Below are 8,017 nucleotides of genomic sequence, written 5' to 3'. Positions count from 1 at the left end.
GAGGTTCCTCTGGCCACCACACTCGGGATTGATTTGGCCACTGGGTGATGATGCGCTGGCAGGGGCTGCTGCCTACTAGGATGGCATCCTTTGCCCAGGGCCTGGCGATACACTCAGTTCCAACCGGGGTGTGTGTCAGGACCCATTCCTGGGGACTTCGATCTCTTCCCACCGTCAAATTCCACTTTATCAGGTCCCATACCTCAATGATAGATCCTCTCCATGGCCAGCGTGAGCTCATCAGCGGTCCTCCACAAACCCAACAGTTAGTCACATTCAGGGTTCTGGCTATCCGGAGGGCCAAGTCCACAAACAGGTTTCTCCCCACTTCGGGGATCTCAATCTGCTGCTTTATTTCATCATACATAGTCTGGTGCAGTTGAGGCTGGGAAGGTGGGGGAGGTTTGTTGACTACTGCTTCTGCTAACTTCCCTATCACTACCTCCTTAATTCTGTCTAATGTTTCCTCCCTGGCTCGGGAAGGGATGCCTAACTGTCCTCTCTTGGTCATGCAGACCCATTTCTCCCCTTTTGGGCAGTTAATGTGCCCAACACTTCCTACATGTCCCTTATTTTCTACTACATAATACCCCCTCCCTCCGTCCTGACAAACAGCTCTAGTCCTTAGGTCGTAGCAAACATCACTTACATGGGAATGATAGGTAAATGATTTGGTTGTTCGCCCTCTATATCTGATAGGATGGTAGCACTTATCACAGTTATTAACACTTCTTATAATGGTTACATACATAGTTAGTAATACTACAACTGCTCCTTTCATGCTGTTAGTTTCATACACTTATTTCTTACTGAAAGTTAATGCCAGGGGCTTATTCCCTGGTTTTACCGTCCACTGATCGTCTTTCTCAGGAACTGACGTCTGGTCAACGGGTCCTTTAACCCGGGTCGCATGTGTCCACCCTTTTTATTTTGTTCGTACTGCTGTCTCCGTTGTCAGCAATGCCAGGTAAGGGCCAGTCCACCGGGGCTGCAGTTTCTCCTCCTTCCAACTTTTAATCAGTACCCAGTCACCGGCCTTTATAGCGTGTATTGGAAAGTCGAGTGGTGGACTTTGTGCCAACAGTCCTTTTATTTTTAATTCTGCAAGGGAACGAGACACTGCCAGTAAATAGTTCCTCGGGAACACATCGCTGCCTTCGAAGGTCGGCGTGCCCTCTACCTTTCCAAGATAGGGCAGCCCAAACAACATTTCGTATGGAGACACCGCAACATCTTTACGGGGTGCCGTTCGTATTCTTAATAATGCAATTGGTAAACACTTAGTCCAGGGTAGTCTGGTTTCCTCCATTAACTTAGTTATCTGTGTTTTAAGGGTTGCATTCATCCTTTCCACTCGCCCAGAACTCTGGGGGTGCCAGGGTGTATGCAATTTCCAATTTATTCCCAAGGTACTGCAAACCAACAGGTGAACCTTAGAGGCAAAATGTGTTCCTCGGTCGGAATCTATGGATTCGATGACCCCGTATCGGGGAATGATAATAATATCCGGGTTACTGCCTGAGCGGTGGCATTTATCGTGGGAAATGCTTCCACCCACCTGGTGAAATGGTCTACAACTACTAGGAGGTACTTCCACCTTTGTATTCTTGGAAGTTCTGTAAAATCTACCTGTATTCTCTGGAAGGGTCTTATAGCCAATTGTTGTCCTCCACCAGGGACAGCTCTCATTACCTTCTTGTTAACCCTCTGACATAACACACAACCGGAGACTGTCTGCTTAGCCAAAGTATAGATACCTCGGCAAGCGTAGGTCCGTAGTAGTGTGTCACACAGGGCCTGCGCTCCCCAATGTGACTGGGAGTGCAGTTGTGTCATCAAATCCCGAGTTAATCCTTTGGTTAACATTTGTTTCCCATCCGGCGTCCACCAACTCCCGTCAGTGGAACGCCGAGCCCCTAACTCATTCATTTTATCCTCCTCCTCCTGTGAGAATACAGGTATCTTTCCTACTCCTTCCCTTAATGGTATTAAAGACAACATCCTCACTGTTCCTTCTGTCGCTGCCTTTTTGGCGGCTCCGTCTGCCGCTTCATTTCCCCTTGCTTCTAATGAGTTCCCCTTTTGGTGTCCCGCCATATGGACCACCGCTATCCTTTCTGGCAAATGTAATGCTTCCAGCGCCTTCTCAATTAATTGCTCATGTGCCAACTCCTTTCCTCTTGCTGTAATCATCCCCCTTTCTTTCCATATTCTCCCAAACGTGTGCACTACTCCAAATGCATATTTGGAGTCGGTGTACACCGTTCCTTCCTTCCCCTCCAACAATTCTAACGCCCGTATTAAGGCATACAATTCACACGACTGAGCCGACCAACTACCTGGCAACCTGCCCGCCTCCACTCCTTCAAATCCTTCTCCTCCTATTATGGCATACCCACTATATCTTTTTCCATTTATACAGCGGGAAGAACCGTCTATAAACCACCTTTCTCCCTCTACCAGAGGCTGCTCCTCCAAATCCTCCCTGCTCTTGGTCTGTAGTTCTATAACTTCGCTACAGTAGTGTTCTGGTCTCTGCCCTTCCTGCTCGTCGTCCGCCGAGTATAAAAACTGGGAAGGGTTTAAATTCTTATCGGTCAGAATGGTCAAATCGTCTTTTTCCATAAGTATCACTTCGTACTTTAGGATCCTGGAGTCAGTCAACCACCGGTTGGACTTCTGAGTTAGTATTGTCCGGACCGTGTGGGGAGTAGATACTACCAGGTCACCTCCAAATGTCAATTTTCTACTTTCTTCCACTAATATTGCTGTTGCTGCGACCGCTTGAATACATACAGGCCACCCTCGTGATACCGGATCCAAGAGTTTAGAAAGGAATGCGACTGGCTGTCGCTTCCCTCCTCTCTTTTGTGTCAGTACCCCCAACGCAATTCCATTCTCCGCATTAACAAAGAGATGGAATGGTTGATCGATGGACGGGAGGGTCAGTACCGGTGCGGTGATCAGGCTATTCTTTATTTCTCCAAATCTCTGTTCGTCCTCAGAATCCCATTGTACTTTATCAGTCTCCTCACACAATTTATCATACAAGAACTTGACTTGTCGGGTGTAATTGTCTATCCATAATCTACAGTATCCAATTAACCCGAGAAACTTCCTGATTTCTTTTTTGTTCCTTGGCATCGGCAGCCCGGTGATCCCAGCTATTCTTTCGGGGTTTATTCTCCTTTTCCCGTCACTAATCAGGTGTCCTAGATATTTAACCTCCTGTTCTACAAATTGTAGTTTATTTTTAGGACACTCTCAATCCCTTTTCCCCTAAAAAGTTTAAGAGGGTTATGGTTGCATCCCTTACTGGCTCTTCTTCTCCGCCTGAGAGTAACAAATCATCTACGTACTGCAATAATTGTGTCCCATTGGTCCTGGGAACATCCTCTAATACTTGTTCTAATATTTGCCCGAACAGGTTCGGGGATTCAGTAAATCCCTGAGGGAGCACAGTCCATCGATACTGTTGCTTCCTCAGTGTGTCTGGGTTTTCCCACTCGAATGCAAAGAGGTCTCTACTTTCCTCAGCCAGGGGGCAGCTCCAAAAGGCGTCTTTCAGATCTACCACACTGAACCACCTATGGTTAGGGGGTATACGTCCCATTATGGTATAAGGATTTGGGACTACCGGGTGTCGAGCCCTAACTACCCTATTCAATTCTCTTAGGTCCTGGACCAGTCGGAACGTTCCGTCAGTCTTTCTTACAGGGAGTATTGGCGTGTTGTAGGGGGACATACAACTCTCCAATACTCCATCCTTCAGTAAGTTTTCTATAATTGGCTGCAGCCCTTTCCTTCCTTCCATTGAAATCGGATACTGTCTTACTTGCACTACTTCACTTCCTTCTCGCAAGGCTATCCTCAGAGGTGGTATTCTTAGCCCTCCCCTATTTCCCTCTCTTGCCCACACCTGTGAGACTATTCTTTCTTCATCTTCGGTCGTCAATTTATATAGTTGTACTATAATCTGTCCACCTACGGGAGCTGTGCCCATTCCTAATTGAACTTGTAAGTCCCTTCCCATCAGATTTATTCCTGCCTGGGGCACCAGGATTAAGTCTTCCATGGCCTCTCGATTTTCATATCTTACCATTACTCCTTCTATCTCGGGAGCTTCCATTACCTTTCCCCCTACTCCAGAGATTTTGACTTGCTTTTCCCCTAATCCCATTCCCTCCGGTATCCTGGTTACACTTGATCTTTTCGCCCCTGAATCTACCATAAATACCGTATCTTCTCCTTGGGGACCTAATTTTAAGTTTACCAAGGGTTCCCGTGTACGTCCTACACACCCCAAGGAGGGGAACCCCTGACCCCCCTATTCCTCCATCAGTGTGTACGATTGTACTTCATGCCTTATCTTTGGACATTCTCTTTTAAAGTGTCCTTCTTTGTGACAATGATAACACCGGGATGGCCCGGTGCGCCATCCCCCTGATCCTTGTTCTTTATTTCCCGGGGGACCCCAACCTTGGTCCCTCCATTCACCCCTTCCTCTTCCTCGTCCTCTACCTCTACCTCGTTCTTGGTCACCATAAGTGCCCAGCCTTCTGTCACCTTTGTTGTTCTTTTCTACTACCTGCTGCACTGCTTGTAACATCATTTTTGCTTTTCCTTTCTGTCGTTCCTCATCTCGTCGTACGTATACCTTCTGAGCCTCTGTTAACAACTGGTTCAATGGCTTTTCATTCCAGTCGTCCAATTTCTCCAATTTCTTTCTGATATCTGGCCATGACTTGGTTACAAAATTAGACCTTAACAACTGCTGCCCTGCTCCTGAATCAGGTTCTATCCCAGAATACTGCTGCATATTTTTCCGCAATCTCTGTAAGAACGCTGTCGGGGCCTCATCTTTCTGTTGGCTGCTCTCAAAGGCTCGTTCGAAGTTCTGTCCCTTCGGAACAGCCTCTCTAATGCCTTTAATTATGATTTCTCTAAGATCCCTCATACTCTTCCTCCCTTCCTCTGTTAGGTTGTTCCAAATGGGTGCTGTGATAGGATATTTCGCCTCCCCTCCAACCGCATCTGCATTATCCCCGCCCACCAGATTCCTTTCCCATATTTTCATCCCCGCCTGTCTTATCATCTGCTTTTCTTCTGATGTAAATAAATTTCCCATGATCGACATTATTTCTTCCCAGGTGTATATATTTGGTCCTAAAAACAAATCCAACTGTTCGGCCAATCCCAAGGGATCCTCCAATAGACTTTTCATTTCTTTTTTAAAGCTCCGCACCTCCGAACTTGTGAGGGGCACATTCACATATCCCAGTCCGCCCACATTCCCTCCTAAAGGAACTTCTCTAAGGGGTTTCATCTGGTATGTCCTTCTTGATACTTGTTTTGGCACCAAGGTTTTTGATCTGGTCACTCGATAATTGTCAGAAAGAGGAGCGTCCTCACTCGGGCCCTGGTAGGATGCAGGGTTCGATTCCCCCACCCCAGCCTTCTCCTCAATGTCCCCGTCCCCCTCCTCTTCTTTGAAAGTTTGGGGTCCCTGGTTCTCGCCCCCCCCCCCCACGGGAGGAGCAGATGCCCTGACCACGGGGGTTCCTTGGGTTGGTACGGAGGACGGGATGATTTGCACAGGCAGCTCCTGCGCCAATGGTGGTTGCTGCTGTGGGTCCATATATGGGGGGGGGGGGTAGGCGCCATAGGTGACCGTCATCAGGATGACCATGGTGAGGTTCATCCTTCTTTTCTTCTGTTTTTAGTGGGTACATCCCATTGTAGGGTACCCAACACTGGGCGTAATCTATTTCTATCTGATTTATCGGTTCTTTCTCATTTACGAATATTTTCAAGGCCTATTTTACCCAATCCTCATTGGATCCCAACCTTGGCCACCACACTGAACTCCCTTTTATGGGTTCCTTTGGCCATTCAAAGTAACAATACTTTATCATGACTTTCTTACTTTTACCCTGAGTCCCCCCCTCACCCCATCCGTGCAACATCCGCCCCAATGGACTATTAGGCGGAATGTGCGGCTCTTCACCAGTTTGAGCCTTTTTCCCCGGGCCCTTACTTTGCCCGTTCCGGTTACCCATCCCTGTCAGACCTTTTCCCGTCCAACAGAACCCAATCGCCCGAGTAATACTTAATAGTCAATATTCTTACCCGAGTCCTGTGCACAGAAATTGCTCGATTGATTGATCCCTTTCACCGGATTCCCTCTTGTTTCCAGAGTCTCTTGTCCGAATATCACTCGCTCAAACCGCTGACGGCAAGCAAGGAGATCAGAGACTGCTGAAATCAGCAGGGTGCACCTTCCCTTCCTTTCGTGCCTCCGTCAAGCGGCCGGAGTGGCGATCGCGGACGAGCCCCCAACTTGTGAGATATATTGTTTGTGCTCACAATCACTACTCAGAGACTAAATCGTGGAAACAAGAAATGCTTTATTTGCGAGTCTGCAGAATCGGGTGCCTCTCCAAGTTGAGACACACCGAGCAAAGGAAAAACGTCTATGTTTTATACAATTCAGTATACAGTCTTTATTGATCGGACGCCTCCCCTTCTGACCCCTTCCAATCAGGGTACCGAGGTTCACAATCTTCCAACCCTCTCCTCCGTGCGTCATCAATCATTCCCTCTCCTCCCACATCATACATCGCATGTACATTTAAATTAGGTTCTTTGTCATGAGGGGCGTAAAGTTAATATTCATTTAACTTATTAAGCATGCGCAGTATCTGTGCCCTAACCTACTTAATTGCCTTTGACCTAAAGAATAGCTTCTGCGTTGTCAGCTACATTCCTTACCTCATCTTGTTATGGGACAATGTTATCAACAGCTCTGAAGGTCTGACTGTTTGTTCGAATCACAAGGTTGGTGTTTCCAGTTACTCGGCCCATCACAAGGTCGGTGACTACAACCGTTCGGCCCCTCACAATGGTGGTTTAATCATCTTATCCCTCACAAAAAGGCGCAGAAAGAACGAGCAAGTTCTGCAGATCCAGAGGTCACTGGAGGTCACGGCAGTCATGTGCTGAAGAACCTTCTCCTAGCGGCCGGCGAAGCTTGTGAAGCCACTCCCCTCCCCCGCCCCCTCCCTCCAGCTGCTAAACACCCCGGCTTTCCAGAGTGTCGGGCCCTGTTCTCTCTCTCTCTCTCTCGCTCTCCCTCCGCTTTTCGCAGCCCACTCACTTGCCTGGCTCCCCTCCACCTGCCCCCTCATCTTCTCACCTCCTCTCCTCCACCCGTCCTCCCTCCCCTCTCCTCTCTACCCACCTCTCTCTCCATCTCCCTCCCTCCCCTCTCACCCTGCCCCCCCCCCCACCTCTACTCCCTCTCCAACTCCCACCTTCCCTCTGCTCCCTTCCCCCTACTCGCCCCCTCCCTTCCCCATCTCCCCCACTACAAAAATCTCCCCCGCCAACCAAACCATCCCCCCCACCCTTTGCCTCCCTTCCCCTTTCCCCACTCCCCGCCTCTCTCCCTCTCCTCTCTCTCACCCTCCAACCTTCCCCCCCCATCCAGCCCCCACCCTCCAACCCCCCCCCCTTTGCCCCTCTCCCCCCCTCCTCTCGCCCAAACTGTCCCTCCCCAACTCTCCTCCTCCCACCTCGCTATCCCTCCCTTTGCACCCCCTCCCTTTGCACCCCCTCCCCTCTCTCCTCCTCGTCTCTCTCCCCCCCATGTGTGTATATATATATATGCGTATATATACATGTGTATGTATTTATGTGTATATATGTGTGTATGTGTATATATATATATGTGTATATATGTATGTATATATATTTATGTATATGCATATATGTATGTGTATATATGTATGTATATGTATATATATATATGTATATGTATATATAAATGTATATGTGTGTATATATATATGTGTGTATATGTGTATATATATGCATGTATATATATGTGTATGTATGTATATATGTATCTATGTATGTATATATGTATATCTGTGTATATATATGTCTATATATATGTATGTCTATATATATGTATGTGTATATATGTATGTGTGTATATATATATGTGTATATATAT

The sequence above is a fragment of the Amblyraja radiata genome, chromosome 7 (assembly GCF_010909765.2).
Source record: "Amblyraja radiata isolate CabotCenter1 chromosome 7, sAmbRad1.1.pri, whole genome shotgun sequence".
NCBI classification, from domain to species: domain Eukaryota; kingdom Metazoa; phylum Chordata; class Chondrichthyes; order Rajiformes; family Rajidae; genus Amblyraja; species Amblyraja radiata.
Note: the sequence above shows the minus strand (reverse complement) of the source record.